Raw genomic sequence first — 26,392 nt, 5'->3', positions numbered from 1 at the left:
GACATGAAGTTTGTTTAAATATAGTGGCGAGATCTGGTGCATGGTGAAAGGCATAAATGGAAAGCTGTTCAGCCAGCAAATCAAAGACATTGGAAAAGCCCATCAGGTTCCTAAGGAACACTGGGGGTTCTACTGGGCACTGGAAGGTTATCTGGAATTCTAACTAGTTTTAAATCAGGCATGGGCAAAATACAGCCCACGGGCTGGATCCAGCCCACCAAGCCACTGGATCTGGCCCATGGAGGCAGTGGGGAGCCCTAGGAAGGTTCCCCTGCTGCCCCATGCACCATGCAGAAATGCAGCTGCAGGACTCCATTTCTGTTTTAAAATTGGAGGGGAGGGAAAAGTTTTAGGAGCCATCCTTCCCCCAGCAAAATCCCATTGGCCCGTTTCTGTTCAGAAACCAGCCAATGGGAGCTGCTTGTTGGAATAACGGGCAGCCAAGAAGAACCACGCACCTCTCCTCTGCTTAGTTATTCAATGAAGCACATGGCCAGGCAAGCAGGCAGGATGGCTGGCTGGGAAACATTTTAAGCTCTGCAAGCCTTAGTTCTGCAGGCAGACAGGCTAGTTTGGCAGCTGGCAGGTAAGCCTCTTGGGCACAGCCTGCTTCTGGCACCTCAGCCCTTTCCTGCCCCAATCCTCTGCCTCCTCCCACTCCATATACGCAAACCCTCTGTCCCCCTCTTGCACCCATACTCCCTCCCAGCTCTGGCACCCCAGTCTCCTGCCCCAGATCACAATCCCCTCCTACCCCAGGTCACATCCCAAACCCCCTGCCTTAGGTCACAACTACTTTCTTCTCCCAAACTCCCTCCCAGACTCCAGTCTCCCTCCTGCATCACAATCCCGTACCCCAAGCTCCCCTCTGCACCCAACCTCCATCCCAGGCCCCGCATCTCCTCCATTAATATCCTGGAAGAGTGCGGCCCTCGACCACTTTCCAAAATCTTGGAGTGGCCCCTGTCAAAAATTATTGCCCACCCCTGCTTTAAATGATCTGTTCCTCACAGCTCAGAGTGCTTGTGGAGCTCATGAACTCTTCAGGGCTAATGAATTCTGCAGCCCTTCTCAAGCATTCCTCCTCTGTCTCCTTGAATCCTGCACCCTATCCAAGCTGTGCTTTAATGGGGAACTTTTATGGCCAGATCCTCTGTTGGCGTAAACTGGTGCAACTCTGTGGACTAAGGATTACATGGGCAGCAGGTCATCTAAGTCAATGTAGACTCAATGTAGTCTACATGTAGACTTTTTAAAGTCATTACCATCACCATATGTTTATTTAAGGTCCACAAAAGGTCATGCAGAATTTAGAAGGCCCGCAGGAAAGCCAGAGTGGGATGAGGACCAGATACTTAGATGTGGAATATGTGGAAACAGGCTTAACAATAAAGAGGACTCAGTAGATGAGGGGACTGCATCTACCTGGTGGCCAGTTTTTCATGAGATTGAGCTACTTGGGACTTTGATTGTTCCTTCACCTGTAGGGATATAGAGTCCAATATTATGCTGCATCAGTGGGTTACTGGTTTTCAATGCCATGAACTTTTGTAGTCTTGGTTCTGTGAGGTATTATTGTTTAAAGTAACAGCCTTTATTTACTAGCAGGATTCATCCCTCGCTGCAGCCACTCCCCTGGGCAGTTCTTATTTATGGGCTGAGGTGCTGTTGAAACAATAAACATAGGAAGCTTTGTTTGTGTGAAGTGAAAATGAGGTGACAGCTTTTGCAGTCTGATTCCGGCCATTTTCTTTCATGTCAGGGTGCAAATGCCAGCTGAGGCCTGACACCTTGTTTAATTGTGTGAAGAAAGGACTGAGATTTCTCAATTACCTTTAAATTAACTGCTGCCTGCCATTATATGTTCCCCAAGGATCAATGAGAGGAGGGCACTTAAAAGGGGAGTTTTGCAGGCTGCCTGAACGTACGCTATCTGGGTGTCCAAAAAATCTGTCACTGACATTTTTATCCCCAAGTTTAGTGCTTTAATTAGGAACCTTCTGCATGTCCTGTCTTCACAAACACCATCTGGCATACAGTGGAAAACATTCTCCATTTTCTTTAGAACAGAAAAGTGGAAGTTTCCAAATGTCATTTGCTTCAGTTTAGGGATTTGGCTGGGAAGGTGGGGGGAGGTGAAATAAAACTTCTGAACCATTTCAAAGCAGCAAGGATACAAACAGGAAAATGGAATCTGCATCCAGGCTTGGCTTTGGAGTTAGAATATTTATGATTATGATGCACTAGTGCAAGCATTTTCATTGTTGACATATGTATGTGGATTATACTACACGGCCCATTTTACCACTTCTGTGGCCAGAGCCGGTAGGGGCTCTTTTTATATATGAGTTTGCTTTTTAGTGAATCGATTAATCATCACTGAAGTTGAACATTTTGTTTCTTCAAGAGGCAGACCCCCTTGAAGGATTTTATTGCAGGGTAGAGATCTCGGTTTAAAAGTAAATCCTTGAATAGATTTGGATCCAGCTATATATTACGCATTCACAAATGACTGAATCTGTTCTGTAATGTCAGTTCTTTGTTGTTACCCCATGCACTAGGTGGAAAAAATCCACCATTTTAACAATTATAGACTATAATTCTAAACACTGTGCTGTACCTATTGAGGCAGACCTTTAATTAACTAAATTGGGAGTGAAGAACAGACTCTGAATGGGCTGGAATCTTTAAAGCCTATTAGAGAGTGATCTCTTTTGGACTTACTGAAATCATTGTAAAGGAGAGTGATGAAATTATCTTAGACCAGTGGTCTCCAATCTTTTTAACCACAAGATCACTTTTTCAATTTAAAATAGTGATAGAGATGTAGCCATGTTAGTCTGGTGTAGCTGAAACAAAATACAGGACTATGTAGCACTTTAAAGACTAACAAGATGGTTTATTTTTTTCAATTTAAGTGCAATGTAAGATCTACCTCAAACCCAAACACCCTTGCCCCACTTCCTTCCTGCCCCTTCTCTGAGATCTCACCCTGCTCACTCCATCTCTTTTCCTATAAATATAATAATATGGAGATATACCTGTCTCATAGAACTGGAAGGGACCTTGAGAGGTAATCGAGTCCAGTTCCCTGACCTCATGGCAGGACCAAGTACCATTCCTCCCCCATCCTCACTCACTTTCACCAGGCTGGGGTAGTGGGTTGGGGTGCAAGCTCTGGTCTTGTGCCAAAGAATTTGGAGTGTGGGAGGGGTTCTAGACTTAGCCCACAGTGTGAGATAGGGGTCCAGGTGGGATTTCAGGGTGCAAGCTCTGGGAAGGAGTTTGGGTGCAGGGGAACCCACGTCTGGGGCAGGAGAAGGTTCAGGGCTGGGACAGGGGTTCAGGAAGCAGTCTCTGGCTGGGCACCATTTAACTGAGATGGCTTCTGGGTGGTGGAGCAGTGGGATTAAGGCAGGCTTACTCCTGCCCTGGCCCTGTACCACTCCTGAAAGCAGCTTGCATGTTCAACAATGGCTCCATGTGCTGCCCCTCATCTACAGGCACTGAGCCCACAGCTTCTACTGGCTACAGTTCCCCATTATTAATCAATGGGAGCTGCAGGAGTGGTGTCTGCAGGCAAGGACAGCATGTGGACAGTATGTGCTCTGCCTTTCTCAGGGGCTGCAGGGGCAAGCAATAAATTAAGTTAACAACCACCCCCCAAGTATGTGTAGGGTCAGGAGATGAGAGTGATGGACAGTTGGTGTTTGTGAGAATGACAGAGATGCACACAGTGAATGAGAGTGACAGAGATTTGCATTGCCAGGCTCCCTCCATTCCTTTCACTCTGTGTGGCGATAGGGTACAGAAGTGGGGAGGAGGAGGGACACCCTGACATCAGTACCCCCCCCTTCTCCCACGTCCTGCACAGCAAGCAGGAGGCTCCCATGGGGGCAGTTCCAAGGCAGAGGGCAGGAGCAGCATGACAGTGGGTGGAGGGGCAACTGAAGTGCCAGTGCCCGATAGCTTCCTGGCCAAACCAGTCAGGATCCCCTGTCAGAGGCTCCAAGATCTACCGGTAGAGCCCAATCTACTGGTTGGTGACCACTGTCTTAGACATATCTTGCTAGCCTTAGAGAGTGCAAAACACTTGAACTATGATTTGTATTTGGGATGCCTCCTTCCTTAACACTGTCACTGGGATTAAATGTGACTGTTCTGTATCTACCCGACACAGGAAAAGCACTGTAGCAAGACAACACATGGAGCTGGAATTTGCTGTCAGGAGATTGACTAGATTTATTCACAGCAAGTTCGCAGATACACACTAGTACAATGGAAAGGACTGGTCATCAACAAATCTTTCAGTAGTGCTGAAAGTTGTGTATGAAGAACATTCAAATTTAAAAATCAATCAATCATCCTTTAAATTGAAGTACAACCCTAACTCCCTTAGAAATGACCGAAAATACAAAAGGAAAAGGTAGAGTTGTGAAACTTAATCTGTTGTGATGAAGATTTTAAGAAAGGGGTAATAGGGTATAGATCCTTTAAAAAGGAAAATCCCCAAAATGAAGAAAAATAATAAGACCATGGACTTGGATGACAGACTTTCAGTGAAGATTCAGGATTCTTCCTGCTAGATGTTGTTATCATAACTTGGTAGATGGTGACCTCCTCTTGAAATTTATATTGAACAAATCTAGCAGCATGGTGCGGCCGGGGGACTGTGCTGGAGGTGTCATCTTTCATATGAAGAAACATTAAAAACCCTGATCTCTTGCAGTAATTAACCATGGTATGTTGTCCATGACAATGGTACTGTCTAACTCCAGATTAAATTTGAATAGTGGGTCAAATTCTCTCTACCACTATTTTCTCCTTAGTCCACTTAGTTCTCTATTTCTCTCTCTCTCTCTCTCTCTCTCTCAACTGGTTAAGTGTTGGTGTTCACTGCATGCCAAATTTTACCCCAAAACGAGCTGTCTACATTTCAGTGATGAAGTGAATCAGATGCAATTTAAGTGCTGTAGGATCATAGGTATTATGTTTGTTTAAAAGATTTTAAAGGTTTTGTACTTATTGTATGGGAACTACTTGCCCCATCCTTAAAATTAAAATCCTAAATTAAGATGATCAGAAATAGGAATGCCAATTATTCTATAAATTTGGGGAAATAAAACAAATCTAGCCATTAGTTTTCTGTGTACCTAGACCTAAGTCACCAAAGATTATCTTCAATGCCTGAGATGACACACAGAGTAACACATCTTTTTCAAAAGTACTCTGCTACCAGCAGCTCTCAGGCATTCATAACAATAGGAGCTATTGAGTGCTCTTAGGAAAATCTGGGTCCAATTGTGGACAACTGAACGCTTTTTAAAACCTACCCTTCTAATCATCCCTTCACATAGTAAACTCTCAAGCTTTTGAAGTCACTGTCACAATGATGTCAAAGTCTTTTTTTGCGGGGGTGGGGGGAAAGGTTTGACCAATTCTGACACTGACTTAAATAACATTTTGCCTAGAGGCATTAACAAGGGCACATGCCCTGCCCTTGAGTTGAGCTGAGAGAACCTTGATTAGCTTCTAACTGTTGTTTTGTTAATCTAATGAATGGCTTTTTAGGAAACAACAAAGTAAATGCTTATTAGTCCTGAAGACTTCATCCATTATAAAACTCCAGGCCTCCGAAAGGTCAGAAAATGACAGAATGGAGGAGGAAAACTTTTAAACATTCCCATCTGTCTTAGTTATTTACCATGTCAAATACAGTTGACAGAATGGTTTTTATTTTGTCTGATCCTTACAGACGGTAAAGGCCTGTTTCTCACACTCCTCTGGAAGAACCCTGAATATAAACCTGGAGATGTCATAAATGAGAAAATAACATAAATGAGAAAGTAACGCCTGTCCATTGTACTCAGGTAGAAGAATCCTGAGTCTCACAAATGAATTATTCCAGATGAGCAGTGTGCAGAAAATAAGCAGCTGATGCCCCTTAGACTTTGTTTAAAAAATTAACATATATTTATCTAATCTGAATAAACACTTTATTATAGTGTGATTCAGTGTCTCAACCTCAGTGAATGCTTCTATACGGCACCTATCCTAGTGCTTGTCCAATGGAAACAAATGACAATAAAAATTGTTTCCTCCTATCCCACCCCAACACATAATTTTGTGTCAATGCATCTGAAATGGCGGCAGCCTAATACAGTAACTCAGATCTGCTCCTGCCTATTCTAGTCCCTCCATCCTTGAGATACAGAGAGCATAACATACTCACGGTACAGAGACTGGATTGAATTTAAACTGCAGAACAGTCCCCATCACATCATTCGCTCCTGTGGTGATTCCTTGAAAGCAAGAAATCCAGATTTTGTTCTCTCCATCTGCCTCTATTATGCTGCAAAAATGGTTGGGTGAGCAATAAGTTGCTTTAATTTGGACAAAATCTTCATGACAGAAATTCAAAAGTAAGAAAACTCTTTTGCTTCTGCTACACTGGTTAACTTGGAGGTTATTGCACAATGCATGTATATACTTTGGCTATGGTGGCTTTTTATAGTGTGATAGCAAATTGGCAGTATTATCTCACTGTGAGATTGCAGTGGAAATTAGGCACTTTTTATTATGTTGCAAGAGCCACATGTTACATGCTGCCTGTGGTTGTCCTGGCCCTGATTACCTTGTATTAAAATACCCTATTACATTTTTATAGCCTTAAATTGCAAATGCACCTTACTTATCCCACAGTTAAAAAAATTCTCTTTTTTTTAAGGGAAGACAAAGCTTTAGTCTGAGAAAGGTGTTAGATGTCTCGTATGATATCGGGCATTATGTCAATAATTTTTATTGCTAAGTCAAAGTTTATTTTTAATCGTTCTGACGTCAGTACAATGCACTCTGCTAATGTGAGATGAAAATGGATTGTGCCGTTTTCCAGCAGCTACAGTGTGGATCAGATAAAAATGATATGAATGTGCTCAGAAATGGGAAGTGGAGGCAGAAACAAGTCACCAATAAATATCTGCCTTGTACCAAGACAATAGTATTTACACTGGGAAGAGAAAAATCGCTCTTGGAAGCGATCAGTGGTCTTTTGGACAGAAGATAGACTGACTCTGGCAAGTATTTTAATGTTCATTATAATGATATCACTGAGCTGCATATATGCTGAGCAAACTTCCCTAAATAGCTCTCCCAGTGTACTTATATCCTCAACCTCAGTCCCCTCCTCATTAGCTCCTATAGGTCTCGTGAGCAGAAAATTCACATTACACCAAATTGTATCATTATTATTTTTAGAAAGTTGAAAAAAATCCACTGGGGACACCATGATAGAGAGACACCATGAAGCACATTTCACTTCTGTCCAAAGTTTCATTTCAACTCATGACTGTTTTGCATTAAAACTACATAGGGGATCCAGTCATTAATATAGTCAACCAACACAGTGGTGATATACAGACTCCATGATGATTAACTATGAAGGGCAGTATTGTGTGGCCTGATCCTATTACTCTGAAATCCATAAGGGCTTTGTTGTCTGAAGTATGTTTACCTACTAAAATGCAACAGGCCTCCTTTTATAACACTATCTGTCAGTGTTTGAGTGAATGCAAATGGTAAGTTAATAGCAATAGGCTGCTACAAATGGAAAAAAACAAACCAAGAGTAACAACACATTTTGATTCATGCTCCTAAACTCCTTGCAGTTGTATTTCATAGGAATTATGGCATTGTTTAAACCATCACAATTATTCTGGTTCTCTGTAATCTCTGCAATAAGAGCAATCATACTAGAGTCAGAGTAACTATTATGTAAATCTACAATCCAATATAATGTGTTGCCCAATCCAATATAATATGGATGTAAGTCATGTCACCTTCTGGAGCTTCAGGGGGTAGCTGAGTTAGTCTGTTACAGAAAAAACAAATGGTCTGGTAGCACTTTATAGACTAACAAAACATGTAGATGATATCATGAACTTTCCTGGGCACAGCCCACTTCTTCAGATGACTGGAGTATGAGTAGGGGATATGAAAACTCGAAATAAATAGGAGAAGGGAAGGGGGGTAGAGAAACACGGTGGCAGATGCACTGCTGGCCCTTTTCAACAGGGTGGGGCTTCCCCAGGAGGTCCTCACGGGCCAGGGATACAATCGCAAGTCGGCCCTGCTCCAGTGCTTGTGGGAGAAGCATGGGGCCTGCCTCACCTGAACCCCAGCATATGGCACCCAGTCCAACGGGCTGGTGGGGAGGTTCCAGGGGACCCTGAAGCAGATGCTGGAGGCCTTCATGCACCTGCACCCGCAGAACTGAGAGAAGAACTTGCCCCACCTGCTGTCTGCACATAGGGAGGCACCCCGAGGGTCTGCCAAGTTCTCGCCGATGGAGCCAAGGTGTGGAAGGAGGAAGGACCCCCCAGGCTTGCTGAGAGAGTTGGGGGGGGGGGGAACCGCCCTGGATGGACTGTTCTCTACCCTCCCCTCCCCCCTTCCCTTCTCCTATTTATTTCGAGTTTTCATATCCCCTACTCATACTCCGGTCATCTGAAGAAGTGGGCTGTGCCCATGAAAGCTCCTGATACCATCTACATGTCTTGTTAGTCTGTAAAGTGCTACCAGACCATTTGTTGTTTTTTATGTCACTTTCTGTTATTGTAAATCATGTCATTTTCCTAGTAACTTTCAGTAATTGCTTGTACAACCTTTAAGCTTTGTAACATTCCATCATGTGACAAGGGAGTGTGTGTATGTGTGGTATGTAAGTTATGTTTGTGTGTAAGTGATAAGAGAGCGTGAATAAGGGAATGTCTGTGCCTGGGTGGAAAGGAACTGTAAGGCTACAGACTTGGAGCCAAGAGCCAGGTGGGGTCTGATGTAATCATCTCTTGCACATGAGTAAGGCAAAAACAGAGATGTAGAAAAGATTAGAAGAATAACTTAATATTCATGAGGAGAATGAGAACTAGGTGGGCCTCTTGGTGACAGACACAGAAAAAGAACTCAGTGTATGTGACAGCTCACCAGCCCAGAATCATGACTGTAGGCACAGACATCAGACCCACCATGCTTGGCCTCTTTTGCTATCTCTGTGCAACTCATTGCCTGTGTGTCTGAGTGTATGGATTGTGTGTGCGTGTGTGAAGGAGTTCCAGTCCTTTTTTGCTTGATCCAATATGTGTAACCCTGGGTTGGTCATGAGTGAAATTAGGTAACAGTAGCAATCATGTAAGTCAAGTTTGCAAACCATTTACAATTTCTACATATAACCCTCTATTTCCACACATCAGAACTTTACAAAACATTCATTTTATAGGATGAAATGTTCATTCTTAAGAGATTTTTTTTAAAAGGGGTTGAGTAAAATTCCTTCAGCTGAGTTTGACTTGCAAAAATACATTTTTCCTGTGTTAGGAAAATTGAAGATGCTAATTTGAGCATGTTGTGTAAAGCCTCTGCCTGAGCTATTACCCTATACATTGGAGCTACTTGATTTACACACACATTTTCTGGAAATGCATTAAATTGCAAGGTCCTGCCAACACATGACTTAGAGAATGACAAAACCTGCTGCTGACTGCATTGCTATGAACACTGTTTGTGGGGACAGTTTTCTTCTAAGTCACTTTATTACTGCTGATTTGTAGATGATTCAGATAGGAATTGTTCTCAGCCAGTTGTTGTCCTTTAGGAGGTGTCTTTGAAACTATTGAGCCTTGAAGCTTTGTAATCGTTTCTTTGTAACTTTCAGCTGCTTTGCTTTTTAAGCTTACTTATTATAAGCTCCCTGATAGTTGAACTTTGCAACTTTGAAATCTGTTGTAACTTCCAGCCACTTTGCTTTTTAAATCCTGTAACTTACTCTAAGCTGAATTCCACCCCGTGGTAAGACTGTACATGTGAATGGAGACTGGGGCATGTTTGGGGTGAGGAAAACAGCAAGGCTATGTCTACATTGGCGTGATTTTGCACAAGAACTCTTTTGCGGAAGAGTTCTTGTGCAAAAACTCTTCCAGAAGAGAGCGTCTACACTGGCATGTGCCTTTGCGCAAGAGATGTGCTTTTGCGCAAGAGCATCCGTGCCAGTGTAGACGTTCTCTTGCGCAAGAAAGCTCCGATGGCCATTTTAACCATAGGGCTTTCTTGCGCAAGAAATTCATGTTGCCTGTCTACACTGGCCTCTTGCGCAAGAACAGTTGCACAAGAGGGCTTATTCCTGAGCGGGAGCATCATATTTCTTGCGCAAGAAGCACTGATTTCATACATTAGAACATCAGTGTTCTTGCGCAATAACTCGTGGACAATGTAGACAGGCAGCAAGTTTTTGCACAAAAGGAGCCGCTTTTGCACAAGATTACGCCAATGTAGACACAGCCCAAGGCTAAAAATGTGGAGCTGGGAGCCAGGTGATGACTAATTAAAGAAATCATGGAGACACCACTGCTCTAAACAAACAAAGGACTTGGATTGAGGGAGGTTTGGGCATGTTTTTTGGGGATGAGGGCCCTGCATGCATGACAGGATCTGCCCAGTTCCAATAAAAAGGGGACCGCAGGTGGCAGAAGCCTTCTTTATGATTAGCTTGCCCACCGGGATCCATGGCTGCAGGAAGATGCTCCAAACATGCTACGCCTTGGCTTTTTCTTTCTCTCTCTAGAGGCTACGTCTACACTGCAGGCTTCTTGCACAATAACTTTTTGCAGAAGAAATCTGCAAAAAGTTCTTGCACAAGAGCGTTTCCACACTGCCATGGATGCTCTTGCGCAAGAAAGCTCTGATGGCCATTCTGTGAATGGCCATCAGAGCACCTGTGCTTTTTCCAATAGGGGTTTCTTGCACAAGAAACCCCTGTTGTCCATCCACACACACCTTTTAGTGCAAGAACTCTTGCGAAGAAAGGTTTATTCCTTTTAGAAAGAGGACTAAATCTTGTGCAAAAAGCCCTGTCTTCTGACAATCTTTTTCTTGTGCAAAAACGTGCTTGTAGTGTGGACGGTCCATGAGTTTTTGCGCAAAAACTCTGCAGTGTAGACGTAGCCTCAGTAACCCTTGTCTGCATAAATGTGTGAGCTCCTTCCCCTTGAGTTTAACCCTATAGTGGCATTCAATGACAGCTCAGTCCCCTTTAGTTTAACCCTGTAGTGAATTGTTAATTCCTCATTTAATAAATCCATATGAGTGTAACCCTGGGGTGTTCTCCAGTGAAATTTGGGATAACTGAACAGGGTTATGGCAAAATCTCTTGGGGTCAGATCCTGCTGAGTATCTGTCTGTTAATGTTTGAATCTTGGCTACTCCTCCAGAAGAACTAATGTCTTGGTTCTGAAAAAGGTTAAATCACAACCACAATGTTAAGACTACTTGAAAAATGGATGCTTAGAAGGAGCTAGTAAATGTTGTTCGGTGGAAGTTGAGAGGTAAGGTACTTTTAGTCACACTATGGCAAGTGTGTACTGATCAAATCTAATTAAAAGGCAGAAATGACTCCAAACAGCTACTGTCTCATTGTTAGCCCCATGGTCACCAACCAGTCGATTGCGATCAACTCGTAGATTGCAGGGGCATGGCCAGTCGACTGTGAGGCAGTGTTCCCAGCCCCACTTGGTCCCTCCCCACCCACAACAAGGAGCCTGCACTGGTGCTACAGCTTCCCACAGAAATAGAGCTAGCTCTAGCTCCTACAGCGTGGGGGGAAGATCCATAGCTGAGCTAGCTCCGGCTCCTGTGGCATGGAGGGGGGGGGGGGAAATCCCGGAGCTGGATCTGGCACAAAACCTTGGCACTTCTCCCCGCCACACTGCAGGAAGGAAGGCAGGACGAGAAAGGAAGAGAAGACAAGAAAGCGTGCGCTCCTTCCCTGGCCACTACAGCATGTGCTTTCTTGTTTCTCTTTCTTCCCCATGCTCTGGGAAGGCTGGGGGCAGACAGCCCCCGCCAGGCTTCTGCGCAATCACAGGCTCCCAGCGCCAATGGCGGCCCCACCTCCCAACCTGGGAGTCCCAGCTGGGAGGAGGGGCTGGGAGGCGGAGCCACCATTGGCACTGGGAGCCTGTGATTGCACAGAAGCCTGGCAGAGATAGAGGGAGTGGTTGGGAGTCCACCCCCGCAAGACTCCCAGTGCCAATAGTGTTCCCGCCTGGGAGTCCCAGCGGGGAGGCGGAGTTGAGATTGCCACTTATCCCGCATTCCTTTTTTTTTTTCTTTCTCCCTCCATTAGGGAGTCCAATATTTTTTGGGAGACCATCCGGCAACCCTAATGGAGATGCCTAGGTACCAGTCGAGCTGCTTCTTTCCTGGCCAGACTACCACCAGTACCAAGCCCTCTGGCCAGACCCTCAACCCGCACCCCCACATCCGTAAGCCTGTGGCTTGCTCCCATACCCTAACCTTCAACCTGACCCTAACATTCTCCAGTCTGGAGCCCCCTCCCCGATCCAGCATCTCCACCTCCTCCTGCACCCAAATTCCCTCCCAGAGCTTGCACCTCTCAGCCGTTCCCACCTCCAAACCGCTCATTCCCACCCCAGATTCCGCACCTCCTGTCTCAACCCAGTGAGAGTGATGATGGAGAGAAAGGGAATGGAGGGCACTGGGCCTCAAGGAAAAGGTGGGGTCTTGGGGAAGAGGTGGGGTTGATCTTGGCTTGCCCTGACATTTAAAAAGTGATCTTGGGTGTAAAAAGGCTGGAGACCACTGGTTTAGTCATTCCCTCAGGTTATGTTTTTGGACTGTCTTAGTGTGGGCCTCCTGGCATCATGATCCATAACATGTTATTGCTGCCCCTTTTAGACCCAAGAGGCTAGTCAAAGTTTGGGGCCCTGGGAGTTCCAGTTGAAAGTAGAAATTGATGGAGTCTGGTAGTCTCTGTGATACAATCTTGTTTATTGCCAAGGAATGTATGAAGTCCGGCTTCTCTGAACACAGGAGGAAGTTAGAACAGAAGGAGCAATTTGGTAGCTTATAGCCCCCAATGGCTCCTTACGCAACAGACCAAAAGCTCTTTCTCTGACTTTTTCCCAGGGTTGCACCTTCCTTATAGGCTAATGTTTGGCTTTCTTGACTTTTGTCTCAGTCTCTGTTTTAATCTTGTCTCAGTTCATGTATGTTCTCTTCCATTCCTTCTGTCCACCTCCCCCCCTGCACCTAGTGACAATACCAGTGGATCTGCATGTCCACATGGCACAAGTTTCTGGGCAGACTCTGTTAGACTTTATTTTGTCTGTGACCCCTTAGAGTTTCTACATCCATGGTGGCCAGGATGGTATTTTCAGGAAGATTACTGATGTTTTGTAGTTTTCTCAGGAAGTCGGTGGTGTTGCGAAGGTAGCTAGGGATGTTTGTGTCATAGGGTCTGAGGACAGAGGCAATGTAGCCAGATAATCCTCTTGTAAGTGTGCTAATGCTTGAGATGATGGGTTGTCCGGGATTTTTAGGTTTGTGTGTCTTGGGTAGCAGATAGAAAACTCCTGCTCGGGAATTAGGCGGGGGTGTTGGTGTAAATCTAGTCCTGAGCAGCATCAGGGAGCTTCATGAGCAGTTGTTTCAGGGGGTCTTTTTGTATTCTTTAGTGGGATCACAGTATAGAGGCTTGTAGAATCTGTTATTGGTAAGTTGTCTGGTTGCCTCCCATTCATAATCTGTTCTGTTCATGATGACTACAGTGCCCCCTTTGTCAGCCTCTTTGATTTTGATGTTAGAATTGTTTTTGAGGCTGTGTACAGCAGTGTGTTCTGCATGACTAAGGTTGTATGTTATATGTTGTTTTCTGCTGACAACGTCAGCTTGAGAATGTTTGTGGAAGCAGTCGATGTAGAAATAAAGACTCTCATTACAACTGTTAGTAAGGGTCCACATAGAAGCCTTCGTCTTGTGGGATTGGCAGGGAGGAGCAGCAAAGTCCGTGTGTTGTACATCAGTGTGTTGGAAAAATTCCTTCAGGCGGAGGCGATGAAAATAGGCATCCAAATCTCCACAGAACTGAATCATCTTCATAGGGGTGGTGGGGCAGAAGGAGAGTTAGCTTTAAACCCTTGGGATGGACTTCGGTGTAGGTGTACGTGTGCTAAGCTAGAGTTTTTCTTAGGTGCAAGGACTAGTGAAGGGGAACAGTTTGTTCCACTAAAGACATTTCATTTTAAAACACAGTAGGTGCTATTTATTTACTGAGCTCAGGAGTTAGTTTATTGCTGTGTGTGCTGGGTCCCTCATTCCAAGTAAGAAAACAGAGAAAAGACAGTGATGGAGGTAAGTACCACACTGCAGTAAATGTCAAGATTCTAATCACATTTGCTGTATTACTTCCAGTTCAGAACTATCCCAGTGTGCTGTACAGACACCCTCTAACTTATTGCTCCATACTGCCCACAGAAATGTATATAATGACATGACAGACTCTTACCCTCCCCATAAAGACTCAAACTCACTTGGCTACTTAACTTTAAGCATGTAAGTATTGCCATTGTGTGTAGGATCTGAGGTCCATGGGTCTCCAGTGCTGGCAGGTCCCTCGGGTGGTGTCAACTGTCCCCCTGTTATGCTTAAACAAAGCACGCGAGATCTTTTATAGGGGAAAAGGCAGCACGTGGCATTTATTGAGAATACAACAGTAGCATATGCTTTTCAGTCACTCACACACACCAACACCATACACACGCAGTCCTGTCAGACAATGGTATAGTTACCAGTCCAGAGTCTGGATCAATCTAGTAGCCAGCTAGATCAGCCACAAAGGGGGAGCAGGGCCTTTTGTCAGTCACGATCTGACACTCTCCTGGAGTTGGTAGCAAGATGAACTTAAAGTTCCATGGCAAAGGACCCTGCTTTTATAATCCTTTTCTCTGTTGAAGTCTATGGATTTTGCTGTGTCAATCTGTGACCAGCTACTGTTATCTTGTTAATGTTAATCATTCCCAAAACATCACCAAGAGGTTCATCCTGTCCTGGATTGTTAATCAGTTGTTTTTAGGGATGCCTTCACTTTTAGAGCAGTCAGTCTGCCAATCTGATTAATTCTTAACCATGGTTACGCATTGATGCTTCCTCTGACGCTGATATGTCTCTTTGCAGTCTGTCTTCACCCGCATTGCCCCATCCTTTCTTGGCAATCTGGCTCTTGGTGGCTTTCACACCATTATCTTTATGATGCTACATTTCTCATTCACACACACAGTCTTTCATAGAAACCTGCTAAGGTAAACAGTACTGTTTTATATTAAGCAAAAACAAAATCAAAACAATTCACATCGAAGGCCCGGGCCTTCAATATTTCTAATCTCATTAACATAGACACAAGACCAAAATCCTGCCTCTTTACTTACTTAACTTTAAAAAAAATGTATATTTAACTAAAGGACTTAATTCATAAAATATTAAATATGTTACCCTACATTACTACATTATTAAGCCTAAAATACAAATATAAAAAGATATAAAACCCTTACTCCAACACCCCTTTCACTGCTGGTCTGGCTGTGGAGAACAGAGAGATGGTCCATCATCTCTGGAGACACTGTGCCTGAAGCCTAGCCCTCACCTCTGAGGCAAGACTGTCAGTTGAGGTGAAGGCGATATGCTTGGAGCAAGGACATGTGTGGGCTAGCCAGTGGGCCATTTCCTGTAGCGGCCCAGATGTCCAAGGTAGAAGCCTCACTACCCCTATGTCCTAGGGACAAGCAGGCATGTGAAGGTGCCGGCCAGACCGGGATGCTGTGGGCGGGAGAAGGGCCATGGGGCAGCTGAGTTTCCCTCCAGCCCGTGCACATGCTGGGTCCCGCAGGGAGAGAACTGCTATCCCTGTCTGCTGGAAGAGAGGGGGGCAGGGTGCTTGGGGGAGATGTGCGTGAGCAGCATATGATCCTGCTCCTTACTGCGCTGTCCCCGAGAGCAGATGCTGCCCCAAGAGTGTGGATATGCCTGTCTGCTGAGAGTGTGTCTATATCCCTATCCTCTTTCTAGTGGTGACTTGCAGTGGTAGGGTGTCCCACCTGGTGTCAAGAGTATGGCAGGACTCTCCAGATACCCTGTGGCCAATAGCATAAGGGTCCTCTGGTGCAGCCTGCTGGGGCTGTGTGCCCTGGCCTGGTGCGCTATGTGCTCCCATGTGCACAGGCTGCTGCGCAATCCCCAGGCCACAAAGGCCAAGTGAGAAGCATGCAGCTGTCCCTCGCCACCTCCACCTTGTGGGTGTAAGGAACATGATGGCACTCACCTGATGTGGCTTACCCAGCCTTGGACGATGCCTGGGACACATCCAGAGAATGGGGTACCAACTCCAGGGTCAGAAGGGCTGTTGTGCTGGCCTCATCCAGCTCCTCCTCTTCCACGTCTCTGTCCCCCTGGAGGGCAAAGACCGGTGTCTTGAGCCCTGAGTCCACTACCGGGAGGGGGCAGGGTAAGGGACTGCCCCAACCCCCAGGATGTGGTGCAGGTCCTCATAGTAGGGGCAGGTGTGGGGTTCTGCCCTGGAGCGGGAGTTGTGCTCTCGGGCCTTGGCATACACCTGGTGGAGTTCTTTAACTTTCATCAACGCCTGTTCCTGGGTGCGGATGTGCCCCTCGGTGCCCAGGCTGTTGGCCATGCAGCCATAGACATCAGCATTCTGACATCTGGTGCAGAGATCCTGGAGGTTGGTCTCATCATCCCAAATCTCAATAAAGTCCAGGATCTCTGCACCGGACCAGGAAGACGCACGTTTCTTCCATCCGTGGGCAGCGTCTTGTGAGCTGGGGGACTGCTTCCTCAAGGCAGTGGCAGCTGCTGGGTGGCTCAGGGCCGTCAGAGCCTGCTGTCTGCCACGAGCCCTTTCCCCTGAGGCTGCAGCTTTAAGGGGTCCAGGCAAAGAGGGGACTACAGAGTTTGGCTGAGTATAGACAGAACAGCCAGCAGGGCACCATGGGAAGGGCTGGAAGCCAATTATTTTGAAATAGCAATTTTGGAAGCGATGTTATTCCTTGTGGAATGAGGTTTACAAATGCCAAAATAAGCAGCCTGTTGTTTCAAAATTATTTTGAAATAATGGGCTTTCTGTGTATATGCTCAGATAGTTGTTTCAGAATAACATCTGTTATTCCAAAATAACACTGCTGTGTAGACATGCCCTTAGACAGATTTTCACCTGCTTTTAACGAGGTCTCATTATGGCCTATGGAGTGAAAATGGCAGCATGCTCAGAAAAAAAAAATTCTTCTCCCTAACATTTTAGTCATCCGTCCTCAATTGCTTGATTTCCTGACTGAGGGATACAGATGGCAGCTGCAATAAATAACAAGGGTGCAAAGCATACTCACCAGCTAGACAATTTGGGGAGTGTGTTAGGAGCTCCATAACTGTATTGTCACACTTGTTATAATTTTATCCCTTCCCCAATAGATCTCACTAATGCAAATTGCTACTAAAATGAGTAAGAATCACTGGTTGTATATTTTCAAATGGGAGCTTTGTGGCTAAAAACACCACTGTTCAATAGTCAATCAGATCTCTATGCCTAACATGCTAATCTGGATTACTATGGCTAGAAGGTAAATACTGCATTTTCCAAGCATGCTCACAAACCTTAACGCTAGTAATCCCCAAAGTGGACTTGTTTCAGAGATTAGCAGAGGTTATCTTCAAAGGTGAGACAAGCAAAGCAAAGATTTCTTGAGGCACTAAAGAGCACTTTCACAGCAGCGACATTTTGCTATTCAAAACTACTTTAAAAGCAATATTTTATTTTAAAATCCAGGTTATATTCCAAGTAAATAACTCAGAAAGCAACTCGTTCATGTGTATTTAGTTTCATAATCTGAATACATTTTAGCTGCAGAATACACCATTACAGAGACAATCTAAAATGTTAGGTGGGCCACTGTAGCCTCTTTTAGCTACTTGTAAGCTCATCAAGGATCCGATTCTGTTCTCATGGAAGTCAATGTAAACATTCCCACTGGCGGCAGTCAAATTGGATTGGGCCCAAATAGTGTATCTACACTGCAGTTAAAAACTGCTGCCTTGGGCTCCTAGATTAAGGGGCTATTTAGATCAGTTTAGAATCCAGTCTCTGGGACGTTTGACTGAGGAAGGATCCCTGAGCTTGGTCTCCAGCCCAACCCCAAACATCTACCCCAGAAATAAACTGATCCTAAACTGAAGTCCTGTGAGCAGGCCCACTGACGGGAGAGGGGAGGCAAAGGTGCAATTGCCTCAGGGCCTGGCAATTCAAAGGGGTGCTTCCAAGAGCTTCCTGGAGGTAGATGCCCGGTGCAGCACACCTCAGACACTTGTGGCTCTACCCCTTCCAGGAGCTTAGAGTCGTCCTCCTGCCCCATTTTGCGCAAGTGCCCAGCAAGTCTGTCTAAACCCCTGCCTATGAGCCTGAGTCAGCTGACACTGGGCAACTGTAGGTGTTTAACTGAACACAGGCGTACCATAACATGCACTCACTGAAATCAATGAAAGTGTTGCCATTGACATCATTGGTGTCCCAGTGCAAAGCACTAGCAGAGGGGTCAGCAACCTTTTCAAACCAAAGTTCCAAACGACATCAAAATTCAGAACAAGTGGGCAACAAAGAGCCAGTATAAAAATGCCCATTTGCATGACTGAAAATACACAACTTAATATTATTAATTGACATGATGATTAATAATAGCATAAATGAAACATTTATGCAGACTTTATTTAATGGGACTTCTGCTGCTGGGAATGCAGGAGTCAGAGTTGGGATGTATGAGGGGATCAGGTCAGGGGGCTGGAGTGTGTGGGAGATGCTGCAGACAGGGTAGGGGCCTAAGGGTGGGAAGTAGAGTATGTGGGAGACCCAGGGCAAGATTACCTTACCTGGCAGGGGCTGGGCTGCTGCACCTGGGCAGCAATGGTTGGATGAGGGGCCGGGCCCGGATTGCTGCAACCAGATCGTGGCCTACCCATGCTGCAGCTGGAGGGGGGGCCTCCAGCCCCTGTCACTTTCCTGGCTGGGACTGCGCACACATTCCCTACAGCGCACCCTCAGCCAGCCCTTTAAATGAGCAGACAGCCGCAGCTGGCCTGTTTTATGCATTTTTTTAAATAGTGAATTAATTTTAATTTAAGAAGTTGTATGTATTTTGACAAAAGAGCAGTGGATCTCCAGACATTTTGGCCTATGGCCTACCTGGCTAAATGTAAACCTTTCAGTAGAAACCAACTCCTAATGGAAACTCAACGTTAATGATATAATTACACACAAGCCATTTCGCTAGTGCTGCAACTAAGAAGAACAGTTTACTTTAAACAGTAAGAAAGGAAATATTAATGGAAATTATTAAACAGAGTAAGCACTTTAACTTTCTCATGTTAGTTTACCAAACTTCATTTTAAATAAAGTAAAATATTATGTCCAACACAAATGGTTTCAACATTGTCTTTATTTATGGCAGGGGTGAGGAACCTTTTTTGGGTCGGGGCCACTGACATAAAGAAAAATCAGTTGAGGGCCACGCAAGTGAAAAGCTAAAACACAAAACAAAACAAAAAAACAACCCTCCAAAAAACCCCAACCCTTACTGATTTCACCCCTCAACTGAGACACCTGACTCCCTGGCACTAGAGCTCGGGGTTGGGGGAGGGAGGGCAGAGAGGACTGAGGTTCAAGGCCTTAGACCAAGTTAATTCTTCTGGGGTTCCAGAGTTAGTGGATTTTGAGGGGCCCTTTAGGCTCTGGGGTGGGGCCAAAAATGAGGGGTTCCATGTACTGGACAGAGTTGCCAGTGAATGGGATCGGGGAGTGGGTTGTAGGATTTGGGTGGGAGGCAGGGTGCAGGAGCAGCCTGGGGGGTGCGGGATCCCAGCCTGGGGTGGGTATGAGTGAGGGGGTGGGGGTGCAGGATCTGGGCATAGCCAACTTTAGAAAATATAATTACATGGCATGCTTGTTCTGCACACAAAATATATAAAGCAGAGTTAAAGCTCTCTGATAAAACAAAAGCAGATTTTCCTTAATTGTCTGATTTCATCAACTCATAAGCATTCTTACCATAAGCATGCGTTACCATGCATAGTGACCATTCTACACGTTGGTCCTCTCTTTGCCCTCTTCTGCCTCTCTTGCCCATTAGTCTGCATAGCCGCCCCTTTCAACTCTTTCCTCCTCCCTTGCCGCTATAGTCTTTTAGGACGTTGACCTCACCCGTCTGTCCTTGGTCCTCTGCTGTCCCTTACTGTTTGTCAGGCAATTAGTGTTGCTGTCCCCTTGTTGCTCTCTGCTGCCACCTAGTGGCCATTCTGAAGTATAGCATCTCTTCTCCCGCCCCCTTTCTCCTTTGGTGTCCATGAGGCAAAATAGGCCTGGTGTTCTCTTAGCCATTCTGCTGTCTAGAGTGTCTGTAAGGTGTTATGATTGGCCTGTCCCTGCTTTCAGTCTTGGCAAGCCCTGGTTCCCAGGAGGACAGCATTACAGCCCTTTTCACCCCCTGCTGTTCCTGAGGCACCTTTTGCTCAGGCCTTTCAGGAAATGGAGCTGCCCCAGTGAACCTTCTGTCTGCTCTGGCCCCTGGTGCCCATTCTCCTGGTTGGCCACTTTGTTCCTCTCTTTGCCCTCTTCTCTCTCTCTTGCCCATTAGTCTGCATAGCCGCCCCTTTCCTCCTACTCTTCCCTGAGGACCTTTTAGGATGTTGACCTTGCCTATCCCTCCTTGACCTCGGCTTTTCATAGTCATTGTGAAGAAAAAACAACAAATAGACTAGTAGCACCTTAAAGACTAACAAAACATGTAGATGGTATCATGAGCTTCCATGGGTTGCAACCCACGAATGCTCATGATCCCATCTACATGTTTGTTAGTCTTTAAGGTGCTCCTAGTCTATTTGTTGTTTTTTTAAGTTTTTCCTGTTACAGACTAACTGACTACTACCCCTCTGAAGCTTTTATGAAGAAAGTTAAGCGTTCCTGTGGCCTTGTTGCACTCTGCTGCCCCCTAGTGGCCATCTGGAAGTACTGCATACCCGTTTCCCTTTAGTGTCCCTTAGGCAAAATAGGCGCTCTTTCCCCTTTCCTATTCTTCTTCTGTCCACAGTGGCCATTGGGCTGTTAGAGCTGCCCTGTCCCTACTTTCACTCTCGAGCCCCTAGTGCCCACCAGGGCAGCATAACACCCTCTTTCCGCCTCTTCTGTCCTTTGTGACCTTTCCCCTTCGCTCTGTCCTTCCCCTCAAGCCCTTGATGCATTATATAGCTGCCCATGTTGGCTTCAATCTTCTCTGGCCTCTTGTTCCCATTATGCAGGTTGGGCATTTCTTTGCCCTCTCTTCCGCCTCTGTTCCCCGTTACTCAGCACTGCCACCCTTATTCCCCTGGAAGTTTCTGTCTCCTGTAGTGGGTGTTACACAGTACAGCTGCCCTTTCCGCTTCTCAGAATCAACGGGCAATAGGAGCCACCGACTGAAAGAGTCAAAGGGCAGCAGCTGTATTGCACGACACCCAGAATGGACTAGAGAAGGCACAAGAGGATATAGGGGGTAGCTCTGCTGCCTAAGGTGCAATAGATGCAACGGAGGCCACAGGAATGTCCATATTACCTAACAGCCACTAGGAGCAGCAATATAGTGAGGAGGCACCACTTTGACCCCCCCCCCCTTTTCTTCCTCCAACTGTCAGTTTGGGATTCCTCCTTTGCTCCCCCTATGGCCTTTTAGTCAGTTTACTACCCCTATTCCTCCTTGGCCCTTTGCTGTCCCTAGTCTTTGTGAGGCAATATACATGCCTCTGTCCCCTTGGTGTCCTCTGCTGCACCCTAGTGGTCATGGTGAAATATAACCCCTCCTTTCTCCCATTCTTCCCCTTGTAGCCGGTAGGCAAAATAGGCTCCCTTTTCCCTTTCACATTCTGCTCTGTGCAGTGTTCATTGCGTTTTAGAACTGCCCTTTCACTGCTTTCACTCTTTGAAGCCACTAGTGCCCAGCAGGGCAACATAACACCCCTTTCAACTCTGTTTGATACCTGATGCCCCTTAGGCAACATTGCTGCTTTTTTCCTGATTTACTCTGTCATTTCCCTCTGGTTTTTTTGGCAATGGAGCGCTGTTCCCACTGTATTGGTATATTCAATACAGATATTTGGGCAAATAGCTAATACCTGCTTCTGATCACAATATTAGGTCCAGATTCTGCCATTTTACTCATAATGGGTAGTTCTATACTTAAGGTAAATTAAAGTACTCTCTTAACACTTATGTTCTTTATACAGTAGCAATGTCCCCCTCCAGCCAAGCCCCATTTTTTATTTCAGTAACCCCTTTCTCCTCTTCACCCTCTTATGTCCACTGTGCAGTGTAGTCCCCAAGGTGACTACTGGTATTCCCTAGTGGGTGTTAAGTAGTGCAGCCATTGACTTTTGCTTGTTGATTCTGAGGAGGGGAATGACAGCTATTACTGCGTAACACCCAGTATAGCATGCAGGGTTGAAAGCGAGGCCTGTTTTTTTAGTTTTGCCTTATAATTGCTGTTTTCAGGATTTTCAGTCTTTATTGTTTCTCTGCAGTTTCTCCAGTTTGTCAACATCTTAAATGAAATGTGGTACCCAGAACTGGTTGTGATAATGGAATTGGACTACTGTGGACTAGTACAGAAGAATTATAGCAATGCTGCTGCTTTTCACCCCTTACAACATCTTCTGCCATTAATGTCTTTTAGGAGGTATAGCTGCCCGCTTCCACTCCTCAGTGTCTGCTACCCCTAGCATCACTGTTATAGGATGTAGCCACCCTTTTCCCTTCTTTTGCCCCATTGCTCTTTCCCCACTTTTTTCCTCTACTGCTCCTGGTGGCCATTATTGAATATAGTCACTCCTTCCCCTTTGTACTGTTACTTCTAGTGCCCATTTTTGCACTGAATTGCTAGTCTCTTTCCCCATTTCCACTCTCTGCATCTCCCTATTGTATGTTAGAGACTTTATCCAGCCCTTTCCCTCTTTTCTGATTGCCCACTCTCATGCCTTTCATAAAATATAGCTGCTACTTCTCCCTTTACATCCCCTTTTCCCTGTAAGGTGGCATAGCCTCCCTTTTGGCTGGGGCTGCTCCAGTCTGCCTTAGGAATGTCAATGTGTAGACGACTACATGATTAACCAATAAGCCCAGTCTTATCAGTTAATCCTGTCAACTACACGTATTTCCACATCATCTGCATCAGAGGCAGCAAGAGGGGGGAGCAGGAGCTGGTAAGAGTGGGGAAACAGCTCCATGGACCTGCCTGCTCGCCCTTTCTCCCTCCTACAGTGGCAGCAGCGGGGGAGGACTGGCTTCACAGACAAGTTTGCACCCCCTTTCCCCTCCCCCAATGCTGCTGCCTCTGTCAGATTCTCTAGCATCCCACGGAGCAGCCTCTGCCCACGTGGAGGTATTTCTCATCTCTATGTCTATGAACTGGACTTTCCTCTCATCCAAGAGCATCAACACAAAACTAAGTGGAGTTACATAAGTATGACTGAAAGGAGAATCAGGCCCCAAGCTTCTTAGAGTATGGACCAAATGAAATCCTTTAGTGTGGGAACAGACTAAGTCAGAACATCATAAATAACTGCATCCCCAAAGTCTGTTCTTTAATCACAGTCCCTGCTAGGGATCATTGTGGGATCCTTCCTCTTGCTATTTAGTGGGAAGACTTGACAGCTAACATTTCCCTGTTGTGTCTCCTTACACAAACATACACAACTATTTTGGACTTAGCACCTTTATCCACAAAGGAACTTAGACATATAAACCCCAGAGTTAGGTGTGAGTCTGGATTTAGACCAGTTTTAGGTTATACTGTAATGCACTCACCTCTCTCTTTGGAGTCCTTTCTTTCAGCCAGACAATACTTCAGCTGTCAGCTGCATTTCAGGTTTTTTTTGGCCCTCCACTTCAGGTGACTCCTCTGTTAACTTTTTCCCTGCAAACTCTTCTCTCAGCTCCAAATCCCTTGTTATCCACATAGTCCCCTCAAACTGTAACTTCAATTTCACAATTCCAGTCCCCTGGTCTCACAATAAATCATCTTTCTCCTTATCTTTGCCAGCCAACTTTACATCCAGGCTTGCATTTACCTTTGGCTTCACTGGGCTTATAACAGGGTCAAATTTAGTATCAATTAAATAACTTTTTTAGCTTCTTAATGCTCTAAGGTTTAGAGTGTCAAGTATCTCCAAGCATCAAGGAATAAATATAAAAGAATGGTCATAAGCTAAGCAAAATTCTCAGACCTACCACATAAGTTTAAATAAGCAGTTTTTCAAGAATGTGTTGCAGAAGTGTTGATCTCACTCAGTCCCTTCTGAGTCCCTTGGTGACCATCATTTGAAATGTGAATTACAATGTTCTGTGATCAAGATTCAAGGAGGCAGAAATAAAATCAAGGCAATTTTTAGGTGAGGTATTTTTAAAAACTTCTTTAAAATGACTTGGTTAGCCAGTTTTATCCTTGCACCACAAAGTGGAATAAACATGGGAGATCCGAATCTTTTCTAAATATTACTGATGTAAATCAGAACTAACTATACTGGAGTCAATATAGCTACACTGTTGTAAAAACAGCATGAGATCAGAATCCGGCCCCAAATGTCTTATTCTTCTGTATCTGATATGGACTGGCAACAGAGCTTACTTATCTACTCTAGATGTGTTCATCATAAGATCCTTTAATGCTCTGCCAGTTGTGGCTGAGGGCCATTAAAAAAAGAAATTTACACAAAGTGCTACCCAGTGGCAGGACAGGATAATACAGTATGTCATTGCAGTGCATCTTCCCCCTTCTTTCACATTCCTATCATTTACTGCAGGGGTTGGGAACCAGTTTTGGGTCAGGAGCACAAAAAACAAAACAAAAAACTGCCTCTCACTGACCTGACCTCCCAAGTGAGAAGGAGAAAAAAGCCCAGACACCTGTGGCTCCCAACTGTGAAATGGGAAAATAAAAGGAGCTCTTTTTCCCCTCAAGCTGCAGCCTCGCAAGCGGGGGATGGTAGGCACCAAGGCTCAGGGTGACTCTTCTGGGAGCCCAGGGCTAGTGGATTTTGTGGGTCCCAACTAGGCTCTAAGGTGGGGCCAGAAATAAGGGGTTCAGTGCACTGCCAGGGAGCAGGGTGAGAGTAGGGGAGCAGGGTCTGTGTGGTGGAGGCAGTTTGCAGGAACAGGCTGAGGATGGGAGTGTAGAGTCCAGGTAGGAGAGAAGGTTCAGGAGCAGGCTGGGGTGGAGGTATGGGGGTCTGGGTGGGAGGGAGGGTGCAAGAGTGGGCCAGGGGAGGGGTGCAGGGTATGGGCAGGAAGAAGGATGCAGGAGTGGGGTGAAGGTGCAAAGTCTGGAAAGGAGAGAGTTGCAGGAGCATGGAGGGCCTGGGGTATACATGTGGTGTCTAGGCAGAAAGAAGGGTGGGGGTGCAAGGTCTGAGCTGGAGGGGCAGGGGATGAGGGCACCTATCTAGTGCAGCTCAAGTAGACTTAATCACACTAGCTCTGAGGTAGCATGCTTAAAGAGCTTCCGATAGTCTAGGGTAAAAAATATCACGAAAAAATGGGAGGATAAGCTAGTAATCTCACAGCTCGCTGGGAGTTAGGAGCCTTGGGTTTGACTCACAGTTTAACCCAGCAACCTTTTCCAACCAAAGACCCAAACTATATCAAAATTCAGAACAAGTGGTGAACAAAGAGCCAGGACAAGAATGTCCATCTGCATTACTGAAAATATACAACTTAATATTATTGATAATTGCCAGGATGATTATGTGATGGACCGGGCTGGGTCTGGGCACAGCTGAGAGCATCCACTCAGGGCAAATTGCTCAAACTCGGGGCTTCTTACAGCCCCAGACTGGAGACCTTCCCAAATCGGTCAGAAACCACTCACACCGAGCACTTCAGCTGCCAATCTGGCCAGCCAGAAGCCTCACGAGCAAAATCCCTCAGACACCCCAGCTCTTCCTATGTCCCAATCAGCCCCAGGCCTACCACACAGGAGAGGGGTTATAGAACCCAATCTCACCTACCTCGAACGGGTTCTTCCGGTCCCAAGAAACCAGCTACAGTTCCCAGTCAATTTACACTCTGGATCTTACCTACAAGCTCTCGCTGAGCCAATCCTTTAGAATCTAAAATCTAAAGTTTTATCACTAAAAGAAAGAAAAGCATGAGAGTAAGGTTGTTAAGAAGAGTACATTACATGCATTGAATCACCAAGTTCTCAATATAGGCTCTTAGCAGAGATGTTATAAATTGCTATCTTGTAAGTCTCTGGTGTACATCCTATGTCGGGATGGGTCCACAGTTCTTTCCGGCTCGTTGTTCTCTGCAAGGCTGCATCTGGGATCAGGAGCTGAACTGAAGACAAGATGGAGGGTGCCACATGGTGCTTATATACCTCTTCTGGCATCCTCCTGGCCAGAGCAGGTCACATGGTTGAGTGACCTATCTCTTTTTCACATGCTGGCAGCCATTATGCCCTGGATGGTTTGC

General features: G+C 45.6%; 2 long non-coding RNA genes across 2 annotated transcripts in view; one reads left to right on the top strand and one right to left on the bottom strand.

The window, feature by feature from the left end:
• LOC142829923 (uncharacterized) overlaps positions 1-26,392 on the top strand; it is an 88,736-nt gene that overhangs the window by 49,241 nt on the left and 13,103 nt on the right. The window lies entirely within an intron of this gene.
• Positions 12,119-20,113, bottom strand: LOC112545998 (uncharacterized). The gene is made up of 3 exons (XR_012904502.1): positions 19,946-20,113; positions 16,163-16,289; positions 12,119-14,491 (listed from the first exon to the last, which is right to left on the bottom strand). It is a non-coding gene; the product is annotated as an uncharacterized LOC112545998 (long non-coding RNA).

The sequence above is a fragment of the Pelodiscus sinensis genome, chromosome 6 (assembly GCF_049634645.1).
Source record: "Pelodiscus sinensis isolate JC-2024 chromosome 6, ASM4963464v1, whole genome shotgun sequence".
NCBI lineage: Eukaryota > Metazoa > Chordata > Testudines > Trionychidae > Pelodiscus > Pelodiscus sinensis.
This window is presented reverse-complemented; position numbering and strand designations above follow the sequence as displayed.